Raw genomic sequence first — 16,415 nt, forward strand, 5'->3', positions numbered from 1 at the left:
CTGTAAACTACCACATGGCATCACCCTGGCATTGGTGGGATATTACTGCCAGCTTGAGCCATAATCTAGCAGGACAAGGAAGGGAGGAATTCTAGTAGGGTTGGGAACATGGCAGAGAAAAATGGAAGTTTAGTTGGAATCCTGTGCTTTCAGGGGTGCATTCTGTTGTCAAAGTCAGCATGACATTCTACCTGCAAAACAGTTGGTGTGAAGTAAGACTCCTAATGAAGGGAAGGAAGGCCTGAACTCCTAGTTGTGTGGCCACAACCCCTTATATCCACCTCAGCCTGAGCCAAGGGACTGTCAGATCTTACCAGACACTTTAAGGGCTTAAGTAGTACTAGTCCCAGCCACATACACCCTTTTTCAATCACTAGGCTTGAAGCTTTAAACAGTGCCAATTAGCCAAGCAGAAGGCTCTGGCTTTAGAACGAAGGCTTACTTGGAAGGAAGCATACACTCAACGACTGAATGTTAAAGCTTGTTTACAGAGGGGAAGGGGAGAAAGGGAATCAGACACATATAAAAACTGGTGTTCATTTTGATACAATAGCTCAGCCCCTCCCCCAAAAGTTACCTAAACCTGCTCTTACTTAAGCATGGGTCTCCAAATAGGACCGGGCCTTAAGCTGTGATCCCAAGCCAAAAAGATGAAAGACAAGAACAATGCCACACCGTCCCTCTCTGCTGTATTTTCAAAAGTCTTTGATCACATTGAGGTGAGCCTCCTTTGCCAATCCCTAGCTGCCTGAATGGTTTCTTCAGCTAGGTGGAGGTGGGATTGGGGGGAGGCAAGTTTGAACAGCAGCCCGGCTGTAAATAAGAGTCCTACTCAGGCTTAGAAGGGTGTTGGGAAGAAGGATGAGATTATGCTTGCAGGTATTTCAACAAGTTCATGAAGATGCATCTTCCCGAAATGGAGTTTTCAAGGCTGTTGGACCACAATAAGAAAATTTGACACTCCTGTAGGAATCATGGGAGAGCCCCATATGGCAGCTAATAAATTTCCCTCTTGATGCTGCAAATGAGCCCCTAAGACTTGCTGTTTCCCCCAAAAGCCCACATTCCCAGCCCCGGTCTGCTTTTCTCCTCCTCCTCCTGATTCTGCTGAAGCCCAGCCAGCACTCCTTGAGAATGTGTACCCAGAGCAGCCATTTTTCACTCCCAACTGATTTATTGCTAGGATGGTTTATTTACAGCCTTAAATTATAATATGCTAGAATGTTACAGCAGGCAAGGGGCACCACTACACTTGGATACAGCCCCACCCACCATTAGAATGTGGCTGCTAAGATCTACAAAACAGAACTTGGCCCCAGAGCTGAAAAGGTTTACTCACTCCTGGATTAGCAAGACATGAGTGAACCTGGCATTCTTTTGGACTTTTGTGCTCCCCTCTCCTTCTCCAGGACCATGGTTTACAAAGCTAACCTGTTTTGCTGTGTTTGTCACAGCTGTGCCAATGGGAATATTTGAAAGTAGTCACAGTCTGAGCAAATGGAACTAGGAAAAATGTGAGGCAGGCGCTTCTCCCTGACAGGGTCATCTGTAGAGCAGGGCAGCTGATCAGCCAGGTACTAACCAAAGTCTGGAGTTCATATAACACTTGCAAGAATGATTTCATCTATTCTGACTGTGAAAGGAGTAGAAATCCTCTGATTGCTATCCATCCTAAGTATAATTGGATAGCTTCCCTAATAAGAAAAGAAATGTTTTACATTATAATTTCATGCACACTTGGACCCTGTGGAACAGAATACTAAATGTATTGCCAGGAGCATTTTCTGAGCTGCAAAGAATATTAAGGTCTTTTGGCTAGGTTCTTTAAATGTCTTATCCTTTTAACAGTTCTATTCCAAAGGCAAACTTTGTCTGAGGGTGTTTTTGTGCTGTTTGTAAAGCAAATTAATGTGCAAGAACCAGTCCCAAAGCAACTGCAAGGCGATTTACAGATAGCTTCCCTGAATATATTCCATTCATTTTAATGGATGATTTTGTAATGTTAGTAGAAAGTGAAGTACTCCGTGTGCAGAGGCCTGCCTGGAGGGAAGCAGTTCTAGCAGTCTCAGAAACTTAGGGCAACAATGATTTTGAGATCCGTTGAACATCTTGTGCAGTGTTGTTTGTTTGCTTCACAATTCCTGTCTCATGTGAATCATCATCATCTAATGATTTTATAATTTCCCTTGTCAACTTAGACTAGGGAAAATCCAGTATTGTAATAGTATATGCTAGACAGTCTGGTGCAACATTTTATAGACTTAAGATGAGTTTTCGGTACCTATAGAATTGCACATGGGTCCCCTATGTAATATGCGAAGATGATACTGTTTGAATGGCCTTTCAATAATTAAAGCTGCTCTCTGGTTTTCCCAACCATCTCTGGTTTTAAAATGTGTTTTACATTTTTGTTTTGTACATATTTAAGGGAGAGAATATATATGGTCCCTAGACAGAGCTCCATGCTCAGAAGTGGAAGTTCACACTCTTAACTGTTCTACCTGCACTTAGGCCTGGTGTGGAAAGAACCATGCCAGTCGCTTCTCTGAAGCAGGGAACTTGATCTCAGAAATATGGTAAAGGGGACATTTGGGGAGATGGGAGAGGAGGAAACTGCAGAGGCAAGGTACAAGATACCTGGTGTCCTCTTTCCATCCCCCTCCCAAGTGCCCCTGTTGGATGGCCAAAAACATATGTCTAGTAAAATGCTGGGTGGGAGGAGTGAGGAGCCTCTAGTCAGCAATGGATTATTTGGAGTTTGGAGGCAAATGATTGTCTTAACTGGGTTGTACCCTTCAACTTTGTGTTTTGCCTTAAACACTTACAGAACAGAAAAGGTTGTCTAAAGAATCACCAGTTAACGACAAAAGGGAAAAACGGGCACAGCCACAGTAGGAGCCCAGTACTGAGGCCTTAATCAAACAGATTTAGGGGTTTGGGTAGGAAGTGAAAGCATTTCTAGCAACTTGCTACCCTACAAGAGCAATTAGGATTTCCATAACTTAGGGTTTGCTCTGTTAAAACAACCGTGACCAGGATCATCTGTGCAAAAAAGTACAGTTCCTCTGAAGAGACACAGTTGAGCTTGCATACTTCGAGAGAGAGGCCAGTAGGGTTGCCAACTATGCATTGCCAAAAATGGGATAAAACGGGACACACATTTGCATAATATTTTCATATACTAATATATGTGAAATGCAAATTTAGCTATAATTAATGTAATTTTAATAGAATTACAATATGTCTCACCACAATTAGGAAGACTGTTGACAATTTCATATTGTTCCTAAATTAGGACAAGAGGCCTAGAGTAGGAGAGAGAAGTAGGGCAGTGTCCGTGTCATTGTGGTTCTTCAGCTTTAAAGCAGACTTGGACTGGGCAGTCTATCAAAAGGAAGATGCCCTCAAAGACAAGACAGGCATGTCTTCAAAGGGAGGACTGCCCTGTTTAACACAGGGCACCTAGCTACTCTACTTCAGTGGTACATTCCTGGTCCCTATTCTCCATCCATTCATCTACTTGTGGAGGTCTGAAGGTTTGAATGTGTGATGATCCTTTGGTAGATATGCACGTCACATCCACAGTGGTGATGCAAGAGTAGTAGTAAATGAAGCTTAGACTTGGGCTAGCCGCTAGCGGGTGAGTATCAGCAGAGGACAGCAATACTGTATGGGTGGAGTTCCAAATCTCCAAAAATGCTTTATTCTGCTTGTATCACGAACCTTTCGTCAATGGATACACCCTTGTTTCCACTCAAGCATCTGTTTGTATTGCTTCCATTCCTGCTGCTTAGCAACACACCATAGCAAAGGAGTTTTCTGGAGTGGTTTATATTCTCCTCCTCCTGGGTAATTCTGAACTGAAAATAGACTTGCATACATAAATGTTTGGAAAGTTTAATTTGACTACTAAGAAGTAATTAGATGCTTGGGTTATGAGGAGAAAGTTTGCCCTGACCCTAATTAAGTCAAAAGACATCTCACGCAAGCACTTTCAAGCCAGATTCATTTTGCACCACTCTCGTTCAAGCCTGCTTCTCCATAAACTGCACAGCAAGCATTTTCTCTTGAGTGATTTAAAAAATAATCAGTATGGTATTTGTGGTAAGTACGAAAGGAGATAGACAAATAGAAGTGGTTTACAGCCTTCTATGAGAAGATGTGGTAACTGGGCCCTGGAGTATTCTTATGATTGCTCTCATATCCTTTAAAAATGAAATGATCTACAAACATTCGATGAGCTGATCTTCCAGACTTCTTATTTTGATGTTTATCTCACATAATACAATACAGTGCAAATTCATCTAGGCAGCATAGTTTGCCTGGCCGTTCAATGGGTAGATATCTTTTATACTGTACCAAAGAATTGCTTTTTAATTCATAACCAAAATATTGCCCCACAAAAATGATACATGTGCATTGAAATCCTACTCAAAATAATACCCCTTGAAGTAAGTGAGGTAACGTTCAGAGCTCAAAGGCTAAAAATGTACTGGGTTGTTTCATTAATACTCTAATGTCCGTGGTTGACTGGTTGACTCTCAGCATAATCTGTCTCACAGGACTATTGTAAAGATAAAATGGAGAGGAGGGTTATGTAAGCTGCCTTGGATCCCTTGCAGAGGAAAAGTGGGATAATAAATACATAAATAAATGACTTGTACCTATATGTTGAATTGCACTCTTCAGAAAACAGATCCATTTCACAACATTTTCAAATCCGAGAGAGAAGGAGGGAGGGAGGGAGATCAGGTAAAAATCCAGATAATTTCTATCAATTTTTCTATCTCTTCCCCTGAATAAGAACAGCGCAGCTAACTACAGATCACTAAGCCAGTCTGAAGCCCAAATAACACAATACAAGTTGTTGTTGCGAAGTCGTGTCCGACCCATCGTGACCCCATGGACAACATTCCTCCAGGCCTTCCTGTCCTCCACCATCCCCCAGAGTCCACTTAAGCTCACACCAGCTGCTTCAGTGGCTCCATCTAGCCACCTCATCCTCTGCCATCCCCTTCTTTTGCCATCCATTGTTCCCAGCATTAGGCTCTTCTCCAGGGAGTCCTTCCTTCTCATTAGGTGGGCAAAGTATTGAGTTTTATCTTCAGTATCAGACCTTCTAAAGAGCAGTCAGGGTTGATCTCTCTAGGACTGACAGGTTTGATCGCCTTGTGGTCCAAGACACTTGCAGGAGGCTCCTCCAGGACCACAATTCAAAGGCCTTGATCCTTTGGCGCTCAGCCTTACTTATGGTCCAGCTTTCCCAGCCATACATTGCAACTGGGAAAAACATAGCCTTGACTATATGCACTTTTCTTGGCAGGGTGATGTCTCTGCTTTTTAGCAGGCTGTCTAGATTTGCCATAGCTTTCCTCCCCAGGAGCAAGCATCTTTTAATTTCTTGGCTGCAGTCCCCGTCTGTGGTGATTTTGGAGCCCAGCAAAATAAAATCTGTCACTACCTCCATTTCTTCCCCATCTATTTGCCAGGAAGTGAGAGGACCGGATGCCATGATCTTAGTTTTCTTAATGTTGAGTTTCAAGCCAACTTTTGTGCTCTCCTCCTTCACCCGCATCAAGAGGCTCTTTAGTTCCTCTTCACTTTCTGTCATGAGAGTGGTATCATCTGCATATCTGAGGTTGTTGATATTTCTCTCAGCAGTCTTGATTCCAACTGATGATTCATCTTGCCCCGACTTACTCATGATGTGCTCTGCATATGTTAAATAGGCAGGGAGACAGTATACAGCCTTGCCGAACTCCTTTCTCAATTTTGAACCAATCAGTGGTTCCATGCCCAGTTCTAACTGTTGCTTCTTGACCCACATATAGGTTTCTCAAGAGACTAATAAGATGGTCTGGTACTCCCATCTCTTTAAGAACTTGCCACAATTTGTTGTGATCCACACAATAAAAGGCTTTAGCGTAGTCAATCAAGCAGAAGTAGATGTTTTTCTGGAACTCCCTAGCTTTCTCCATGATCCAGTGTATGTTGGCAATTTGATCTCTGCTTCCTCTTCCTCTTCGAAATCCTGCCTGTACTTCTGGTAGTTCTTGGTCCACATACTGCTGGAGCCTAGCTTGCAGGATTCTGAGCATCACTTTGCTAGCATGTGAAATGAGTGCAATGGTGCAGTAGTTTGAACATTCTTTGGCATTGCCCGTCTTTGGGATGGGAATGTAAACTGACCTTTTCCAATCCTGTGGCCACTGTTGAGTTTTCCAAATTTGCTGGCATATTGAGTGTAGCACTTTTACTGCATCATCTTTTAAGATTTTGAATAGCTCAGCTGGAATACTGTCACCTCCACTAGCTTTGTTGTTGCTCAGACTTCCTAAGGCCCATTTGACTTCACATTCCAGGATGTCTGGTTCGAGGTCAGTACAAGTACCAGCAGCAAATACAGTATGGAAGCAAACTTCTGTTTGCAGTCAGAGCTGAGCCTGTGCACCATTTTAATTTAAATAAACTCCCTGAAACGAGAGTAGAAGCTAGTTCAGCTAGCTGGGCTATTGCACCTCGTGGCTTTTTACCCTTGTAGGATGCATGCCCCCAAAAGTCGTTCTCATTGGTTGGCCTAGTAGCTAATCAGTTAGCTGGCAGCAGAATGAACTTTCACCTGGGCACGCACAAATCAGGTAGTGGTCCTGGTAAGCAGCTTTAAGAAAAAACCTGTCTGTTAAACACTGAGACCATGGATTTAATAGGTTTGGTTATTTTAAAGCTGGTAACTGAAGTTTCTCAATTTGAGTGAAATGGGAAGCTGCAGTTAATGAGGACTTCCTGATTTATTTGCTCACTTCCTGTTTCATTTGTTCACACAGAAGAGCAAAATGACCTTGCATGCAGCCAAAAGGTCAACTCATTAAGCTGACACACAATCGTTTGAACAGATCAATTATGTTTGATGGGGCTTACTTCTTACTGAGTGTTCAGGATTGCAGACTAAATCTTGGCTTTACTCTATTCCTGATGGAGTTATCAGCAATTTGATCAGCAGTGTTATTTTTATACTGGCTGAGGGATGTAAACTGCAGGTTTCTCCCAGATTGATTGTATCTGACCCTACCAAAAAAGAGATAGGGAGAGAGAGAGAGAGAGAGAGTGAGTGAGTGAGAGAGAGAATGAGTCCACAATTTCACCTGTCAGAGCAGTGTGTTCAGGTTGTAAAAGCCTGAAATTTTCATACTTTCCAAAAACATTCCATGCTTTGTTTTGTTTATTTGTTCCTTATTGTAAACCATCCTGAGATGTCAGTGGTGGGTGGGGTAGAAAAGTTTTAAGTTAATATAATATATAATATATCTCTGGTTTTGCTCTTTTGTGTAACATAGATTTAGCTATATGTGTTATGCCCAAATTTCTGTGTATAGTGCCAACATTAATATGGTAAAATGTCCACATGTGTGTGGGAGGGTAGGAGTACTGATCAGTTTGTGCCACCAAACTCCTTTCTGGTTTCCAGACCACATTCGGTAGTGTACAGTGGCTAGAGCAGCCAGGGGAGAGGATTCATGCTTCTTTAATTGTTGTGGAGAGGATGGAATTTCAGTGGGTGTTTCCCTGACCTGTTTTTCACCTGTTGGTCCTACTGATGGATACTGAAATTTGCATCTAAGGAGGCTTAGGGTACAGTCTGGTGCATGTTTAAAGGAAAAACCCTACAATTCCCAACATTTCACAGCTAGCTGTGCCTTGAGCTGTAGAAACTCTGTCAAATTTGCACATTTTTCAATTGGGAAATATTCCAGATTTCATGGCTTGTAACTAAATAGAGGGGAAATGTAATGCAATTGCTTCCACTTACTTCCCAGTCATGACATTTGTGTATATTTCCCAGTTAAAATTTAAAAATGCACATTTTTTCATACAGGTTTAAAAAAACCGTTAGGGATGGTAAAATGGGGTGGAACAAGTGGGGTGCCGGAACCTGCCATACATACTCCCCCCATGTGATCCCATCCATTCAGTTCCAGTCAGATTTGTCCTCAGAATTAAAAAAAACTGTAAAGGATTGGCAGCAATGGTAGGAGTGAGTGCACTGAAAGGGGTGGGGGACCCCCTTTTAGCATATATATATTGTTTCCACTTGATTGGTGCTTTTCCATTGACAATTCAAATGAGTCTATAGGCATCTCCTTTTGTCAATTTCCATCCATGTTACCAACTTCAGTCCTTTGGGCAGCTGAAATTTCCAAGGACATCGACAAGGCAAGGATACGTATATGGAACAGTCATACGTGCTCGTTTGCACATCTTTGAAAGACTGGCTTTAAAAAAAAATCCCTTTTTGGTGCACACATTTATGGGGATCAAAAAATCATGGTGGTGAACCAGTGACACTTTGCCCTCCAAAGTGCTGCTCGGGCAAGGCTGGACAGGCTGATACCGACAGCAGCACAAGCAAGATTGTGAAGTGCAGCAATGGGGCCTGACTGGTCTTCCCAAGCAGCTCTCTAGCAGATCCAAGCAAGTCATCATGAAATTGAACTCTTGGGTTTGGATGACATGAGAACCCATCATGGCTTGAACAATCCCTAGAACAAGCCATGGGTTGCAAAGCAGGCAGGCTGCAGCCAGCATCACTAATTACCCCTCAATGGGTCACTGTGTTCACCCATTGTGTTGACCCTCAATGGGTCAGTGAGTCTCTGAGTAGCATTTTAAGGTGGCTGCAGGAGCTCCCATGGAAAGGGGGATTCATTTTCACCAACTAAGTTAATCCAACTTAAATCTGGATCCATCGCTAGCATTTACTCTTAACTGTAGTACGTGGCTAAGCAGCCTCCGAGCTTACCAACTGTTGTGTTTCCTTCTCACTTCACACAATTCATCAGCATGAGATTTATCCACATGGTGTTTTCTCTTAGGTGGAAATCCTTGACTGGAAGACAAAACAACAACTATGCTTTTTGGAAAAGGTAAATAATTGCAGTGTTATTACCACATCCGTATAGCATTTTTGAGTGCTTTAGGTGTTTTAAATATATTCTGACAGTAATATTTAAAACAACCCTAAGAGACAAGCTGCTTTTGTCTCTATTTCATCAGTCACTCCAAGTTTATGAGATAGTGGGTTGGAAAATCTATTGGGGTGGGGAAGATAATGGCCCTCAAATCTTGGCAGGGAAATATATTGCAGAGGAGCAGCAGTTGCTTGGCAACATGACATAACACACCATGTGGAAGGCAATGCCTATTCAGGGATGCAATAAAAACAGGGACAAGAGGGGATGCAGTCCTCCTAAATTAGGACAAGAGACCCAGAGAAACTGCGAGAGAGGTCAGTATCATTATTTCCATGTTGCAGATAGAGCTGCTAACCAGTTTTTTCTTCTTTCTCTTAAGATTAAAAAGGAACTGAGCAGCTTGAAATGTCTTTTCAAATGCGTGCATGCTTTTTGATACATTTTTTTCTTACCTAGGTTGAGCCACACACTACAATATGTGATATCAGGCTAATGTTCCACAAAATATGTAAGTATTGGTATTTCAAAATACTGATTTAAAAGTGAAGTCAGTGTTTAGGAAAACTGGAATTATATGTGTTGCATGGAATCTGGAGAAAACACCAAATGTCATAAGCTTTGTACAGATTCGTGTTCAAGTTTTTATCTTAATTGGAGAAGAGCTAAGCCATGGCAAGAAGGTCTGGACTGATGCAGCAGTGTAGGTTTGCAAAGCTATTTTTTCCTTCTTTGCATAAGCAGAAAACAAATCACTTAAGAAGTCCCAGTGGAAATAATACATATGGTCTAGCAATAACTACCAGGAAGTATAAAAGGTGGATATATGAGAGGGAGGATAATTAGTATGAATTCAGAGAATTTGTAGTCCACAGAGGATGAATTGGAAGGTCTGAGCACTATGTAATTGGGAGGATTTTTAAAAAAGTGTATACAGTGCCTTCATTGTATACATTTAGAAGTCAGGTTAAGATAAATAGTTGTGGATTTCTTTTATCCCTACAGATCCTCAGTGGTATCCAGCAAGGCAGTCTATAAGACTTGACCCCAGTAAGTATTAACTGAACATTAGAACATAAGAAAAACCATGTTGGATCAGACCAAAGTCCATCTAGTCCAGCATTTTGTTCACACGTTGGCCAACCAGCTGCCTACAGGAAATTCACAAGCATATAACCAGCAGGGCTAGTAGTCACTGATAGCCTTCTCCACCATGAATATGTCTACTCCCCTTTTAAGGCCTGCACTACTTCTTGGGCAGTGAATACCATAGTCTAACTATGTTTTGTGTGAAGCAGTACTTCCTTTTATCTGTCCTGAAGCTCCTACCAATTGGCCAGATTCTACTGACCCCAGAATCTAGCATTATAAGAGAGAGAGAAACCTGTCTCCCTCTCCACTTTCTCCACTTCATGCATAATTTTGGACACCTTTGTCATGTCTTCCCTTACTCTCCTTATTTCTAAGCTAAACAATTGCAGATGTACCTTTTCCTTACAGAGAGTTGTTCTTGATAATTTTTGTTACCCTTTGCTGCACTTTTTCTACAATATCGTTTTTAGGTGTACACAGTATTCTAGGTGTGGTTACATCATTGATTTACATAAGGGCAGTATGATAATAGCTGTTCTATCTGTAATACTTTTCTGATTTTGCCTAACACAGAGGGTGTCTTTTTCACAGCAGCTACACACTGGATCATCTGATGTGCTTTAGTTGTTGTTAAGCTCAAAGCAATTGCAGTTAAATAAAAGTCCCTATCATGATAGCATGATATTACTCAAATATCATTCAAGATTTCACAACCTTGTTAACTTGTATAAATGGGAAAGGCACTATCAGTGAAGAGATGTGTAAACTCTAGCTATAGCAGTGGCCAGTTCTGACTTCAGGATGTTGGGGGTCTGTAGGCAAGACACAGTGTGACTCATTAATCTAGAAGAGGCAAATACACAACTGAGAATGGTTTTTTGCTCACTTTTAACTTTCTTGGGTCCTCTGTGTAGATGGAGAATGGAAATACTGCCAGGGTACTTATTCTGTGATGGTCTCAGGCCCTTGGCAAATAGTCCATTACTCTTTCCTGGACAGGAAAAGAAGTGATGATACAAAATTATGTAGATAAAGCAATTGCCATGCAACACTTCTTGCTATGAATTTTATCCCCACAACTAATCAAACTTCTTGATCCTCCAAAATATGTACTGAAGAAGGGGCTGCAGTTCAGTTGCACAGCACATACTGTGCAGATACAAGGTTCATATTTGGAATGTACAACATTTCCAGTTAAGGCAGGGATGTAGAACCTCGGGTTCATGAGCCAAATTAGTCTGCCTGGAATCCCAGTTTGGCCCTTTGGGCTCCCCCAGAAGATCATGTATCACCTTCCCCCAATCATTTGGTTGTTTCCTGACTTTTGCAGGATTTTCCCCATTCTGAAAAGTTGAAATGTTTCTTCTGAGGCTAAGTTACAGGCACTAAGAGCTAAAATACAATGGTATTTTTCAATGTGCTTTGTATTTAAGCACTACTCCATTTTCCCTTAAGTACTGCCACCATGAGAACATGATCACAAAAACTTCACTAAAATAGAATGTGTCCCTCAACTTGAAAGAGAGGACACCTCTGAATTCTGTTCAGATGGTTAGCCATTTGGTTACAATGTATGGAAGTTAATTCCATAGTTTAACTATGTGCTGCTTGTTTATCTGTCCCATCGATCAACTTCATAGGATGACTCTGGGTTTTAATATGAGAGAGGGAGAAAAGTGTTTCCCTATCCACTTGCTCCTCACTGTGCATAATTTTGCACACAGTAGAAGGTATTGGGGTGGTAGAAGAGCTAAAAGTCTCCAGCCATGAGCTGTAATACAACATACCTGGGAGACCACTAGCTTGGGAAAGTGCAATTTAATTTGCTGCTTGTTAATTTTCACATTTCTTCCCTATTTCTTCAAATGAGCACAGGATTTGACTCATGCATCCAGGACTCACAGCGACATATCAACAGTTGTATTAGTAGGGATACCGATGTCATCTATCCCTACCCGAAGAATGTCCAATTCCCTCTGAGCTTAGTTACAGTTCTTGTGGGCACTTATTTTTCCCAGCAATAATATTTTATTTCCTATGATAATACAAATTATTTTTGGTGGCTAGGTCTTGAATTCAGATTTACACAGTTTACAAAGGACCTGTTCCCAGAGAAGATGAAAACTGCTAGAATTAGTGGACTGGCATAGCTGTGGAGATTGTCATGATGAGTGCTTTGATTACACATTTACCCTTATACCACTTAATTTGGCTTGCACAAGGACTTGGATTCCAGTTAAGTCTCCCTGTTTAAATGGAGAAGTGTTGGTTCAGTGCTGATAGATCCACAGAATGTACAAACTGATAAATGGTCACATAGTTTTTTTTCGGATGTGAAGGATTATAACTTTTCTTTTCTTCTTCTCAGAAGGAAAATCACTGAGGGATGAAGAAATCCTTCAGCTGCTCCCCGTTGGCACAACTGCTACACTCTATTTTAAAGATTTAGGGCCCCAAATAGGATGGACTATGGTGAGCTTTAAAGCCTGAAAAGTTTAATAATGGATTTACTTTCATGATTCCTTACATCACTTTTTTTGTCTCAGTGTAAAGTTCTTGTGTGTTCTTTAGTTGTCCAGAGTTAGCTCTTCTCTCTCATTCCTGCCCCTCCTCCTCTCTGTTACTCTGCACTTGGTGGGTTGAAGAATCCACATGGCGGGGAGGGGGGATATAATTGCCACAAAAACTTGGCAGGAAAATACATTGCAAAGGAGCAGTGGTTGCTTGGCAACATGATAAAACATAGCAAAGGAAGGAGAGGACTATTAGGGGATACAGAAAAACAGGGGGAGGAGAGGAGTCCTCCAAACTTAGGACAAGAGGCCCAGTGTGAGAGAGAGAGATCAGCTGCTTGATCTAGTCTTATGGAATGGGCCCTTCTTTGGTAAAATAAACTGACTTCTAGCATCACTTCCCTGTTAAAATGTCTGAGTGCCAGTAGCAGCAGAAATTAAACTGATGAAATGTTTGCTAGCTGAAAGATGTAGTAATGTGGACCTTTTACCTGTTGGTTTTCTGCCTGTCACATCAGAAACACAGCTATTTGATTTCATTTGGGGGAAAATATATAGATACATAAATGAAAAGCTGGAGTGAAAGACTTATCAAGACAAGGTTGGAATTTGTGAACACAGCAGGTAGGGTCCAAACCCTCCTCTCCTTCATGTTTTTTTCCTTGTTATGCACTGATAACTTGATAAACAACTATTTACATATTGATATTTAAAGACTATGAATATATTATATAATCAGACTAAGGACTGATCCTTCCAAGCAATTTTTCTCATGCTAACTCCTTTTCCATTTGCGTTATCTTACAAAATGGAGATAGATAGTAGACCAATGCCTTATATACGTATTTCAATAAAAATCCATTTTCTTTAAACTAGTTTACAAGTTAGAAATGTACAGTCACCTCTGCCAGGTGACTTTAACTGCTTTAAGATATCTTCATTTATTGTCTGATTGTCTAGGGCAAGTACACCGATCAGAAGAAACCACGTATTTACTTATATTTATGGCATTGTTATCCTGCTGTTCCTGCAGAGAATTCAGGGGATCATAGAATAGTAGAGCTGGAAGGGGTCAGAGAACCATCAGGTTCAACCCTTTGCTCAATACAGGACTCCAAATTAAACCTCTTAGATGGCTCTTGAATCTGTAGCATCTTGAATGCCTTGTGTGTGGGCTAGCCCACAACCTCTCTAGGTAACTGGTTCCACATGTCCTGATAGCTGGACACTTCGGGATAATTGAGACGAGATCCTGTCCTTCCTCTTCGGGACAGCCTTTCAAATACTTGTAGAATGCTATCACATCTCTCCCTCAAGCTAAACATGCCCTGTTCTTTCAATCCCTCTGCACAGGACTTTGTTTCCAGTCCCTGGTTCATCCTGATTGACCTATTCTGAACCCTTTCCAGCTTGTCTGCATCTTTCTTAAATGGTGGTGCCTGGAACTTGGCACAGTACCCCAAATGAGGCCTAACCAGTGCTGAGTAAAGGGGAAGTAGTACTTCACATGATTTGGAAGTGACACTTACATTAATAAAGCCTAAAACAGTATTAGCCGTTTTTGCAGCCACATCACATTGTTGGCTCATGTTCAGCTTGTGATCTGCAACTCCAAGATCCATTTCACTTGTAGTATTATTGAGCCAAGTATTCCCCATCTTGTAACAATGCATTTGGTTTCTTTTTCCTAGGTACAGAACTTAGCTTTTGACCCTATTTAATGTCATTCTATTGTTTTCAGCTCAGTACTCCAACTTATTAAAATCACCTTGAATCTCATTTCTATCTTCCAGGATATTAGCTATGCCACCCAGTTTTGTGTCAAATTTGATAATAATTTGCTGCAGTTCCTCATCCAAATCATTAATAAAAAAATTGAAGAGCACTGAGCCCAAGACTGAACCTTGCAGTGCTGCACTTGTAACTTCTCCCCAGTTTGAGAAAGTGCCATTCATGAGCATCCTTTCAGTTCAATTCTGTAGCCCACTGTGGATTCACCTGATGGTTGTTCCATTTAGCCCTCTTGTCAGCAGCTTTGCAGAAATCAAGATAGATTTTGTCCACAGCATTTCCACAGTCCATCTGGGAGCTTTTCCAATCAAAACATGAACTCAGATTAGTCTGGCAGGATTTGTTCTTGAGAAATCTGTGCTGGCTTCTGTTAAACACTGCATTGTTTTCAAGGTGTTCACAGACTGACAGCTTTATAATCTGCTCCAGAATTTTCCCAGGGGTTGATGTTGGACTGACTGGTCTGTAGTTCTCAGGTTCTTTCTTTCCCTTTTTTCAAGATAGGGACAGAATTAGCCCTTCTTCAGTCATCCAGCACTTTTCTTGTCCTCCATGATTTATCAGACAGTGGTTCTGAGAGTTGTTCCTTTATGACTCTAGGATGAAGTTCATTGGACCCTGGAGATGTGAACTTATTCAGCCCAGTTAGATGATCCTTGAGCATTTGTCTATCAATCCTGAGCTGTCATTCTGCTCCTTCAGCTTGTACTTCCCCTTCATCAGGAAGGTCACAGTTCTTTTTTTGGGAGAAGACTGAGCCAAAGGAGGAATTGAGCACTTCTACCCTTTCTTTGTTATCATTTTGCCATTCACACTGAGTAGTTGAACCCCCATTCCTTTCCTCTGTCTTTTACTTTGACCATATCTGAAGAAGGGTTTTTGTTGCTTTTAGCATCCCTCACTAGCCTCAGTTCATTTCTAGATTTAGCCTTTCCAATGCCATCCCTGCAATTCCCTCCCTGTATTCTTCCCTTGTAGCCTGATCTTCCTTCCACTTGCTTTCATGTCTTTGTTTTAAGATCATCTCTAATCCTTTTCTGAAGCCACATGGCCTCCTTTTGTTGTCTTCTACCTTTTTTCCTAGATGGAATTGTTTGAAATTGTGACTTGATAGAATTTCCTTTTTAAAAAATCCCCACCCATCTTGGACTCCTTTTCTCAATTGCCACAGGTCTTTACATATCATTGTTCTGAGTTTATTAAAATTGGCTTTCCTAAAATCCAGGGTACATGTTTGGCTACATTTTGCTTTTGCGTCCTTTAGAATCAAAAATTCAATTATGGCATGGTCACCTTTCCTCAGAGTTCCTGTAGCTGCCACTTTGTCCACTAGGTCTTCCCTCTTGGTTTGTAGAAAGTCAAGGATAGCTGTTCTTCTTGTTTCTACCTCCACATTCTGTTGGAGGAAGTTATCAGCAACACATGTTAGGAATCTCTTGGAGGTACCATATTTGGCAGAATTTGTCTCCCAACAGTTATTGGGGAAATTGAAGTTCCCCATAATGATGACATCATGCCTCCTTGAAACACTGGCAATTTGCTTTTCAAAAGTTTCATCCTCATCATCTTGACTGAGTGATTAGGAATAGACTGCAGTCACTGTGTTCCTTTTATTCCTTGCTCTAGTTACATTAATCCAGATGTTCTTGATGAGGTTACTAGGCTCATCCTCCTTTATTTCTGTGCAGATATTTGTATCTTTAATGTATGGTGTGACTCCATCTCCTTTCTGCTCTTCTTGAACAGGTTATATCGTTCAATTGTTGAATTCCAGTCATGGGAGTTATCCCATCAAGATTCAGTTATACCTGTCTGGTTGTATTCATCCTCCTGTATTAAGAGCTCAAGTACATACCATTTATTTCTGGGCATTAGTATATAGACATCGAAGACCATGTGCTTTATGCTCTAGCTTTCTTCCTACATTTTTGGAAGACTATTCCATGCATGCTTTTCCCATTTATATCTCACTACAACTGAGGATAGCCTGAGAGAAAGTGATTATCGAAAGTGATCCATAAAATTTCATAGGCATTGAATTCAGCTCCAGCAT

The 16,415-nt window shown here is 41.2% G+C and overlaps 1 protein-coding gene and 1 long non-coding RNA gene across 2 annotated transcripts in view; one reads left to right on the plus strand and one right to left on the minus strand.

The window, feature by feature from the left end:
• Nucleotides 1-16,415, minus strand: part of LOC123024554 (very-long-chain enoyl-CoA reductase-like) — a 29,632-nt gene that overhangs the window by 7,471 nt on the left and 5,746 nt on the right. The gene's annotated exons all lie outside the window — the stretch shown is intronic.
• On the plus strand, nucleotides 8,861-12,532 carry LOC123024555. The gene is made up of 4 exons (XR_006414945.1): nucleotides 8,861-8,921; nucleotides 9,426-9,477; nucleotides 9,972-10,016; nucleotides 12,427-12,532. It is a non-coding gene; the product is annotated as an uncharacterized LOC123024555 (long non-coding RNA).

The sequence above is a fragment of the Varanus komodoensis genome, unplaced genomic scaffold (assembly GCF_004798865.1).
Source record: "Varanus komodoensis strain SLA01 unplaced genomic scaffold, ASM479886v1 scaffold24, whole genome shotgun sequence".
NCBI lineage: Eukaryota > Metazoa > Chordata > Lepidosauria > Squamata > Varanidae > Varanus > Varanus komodoensis.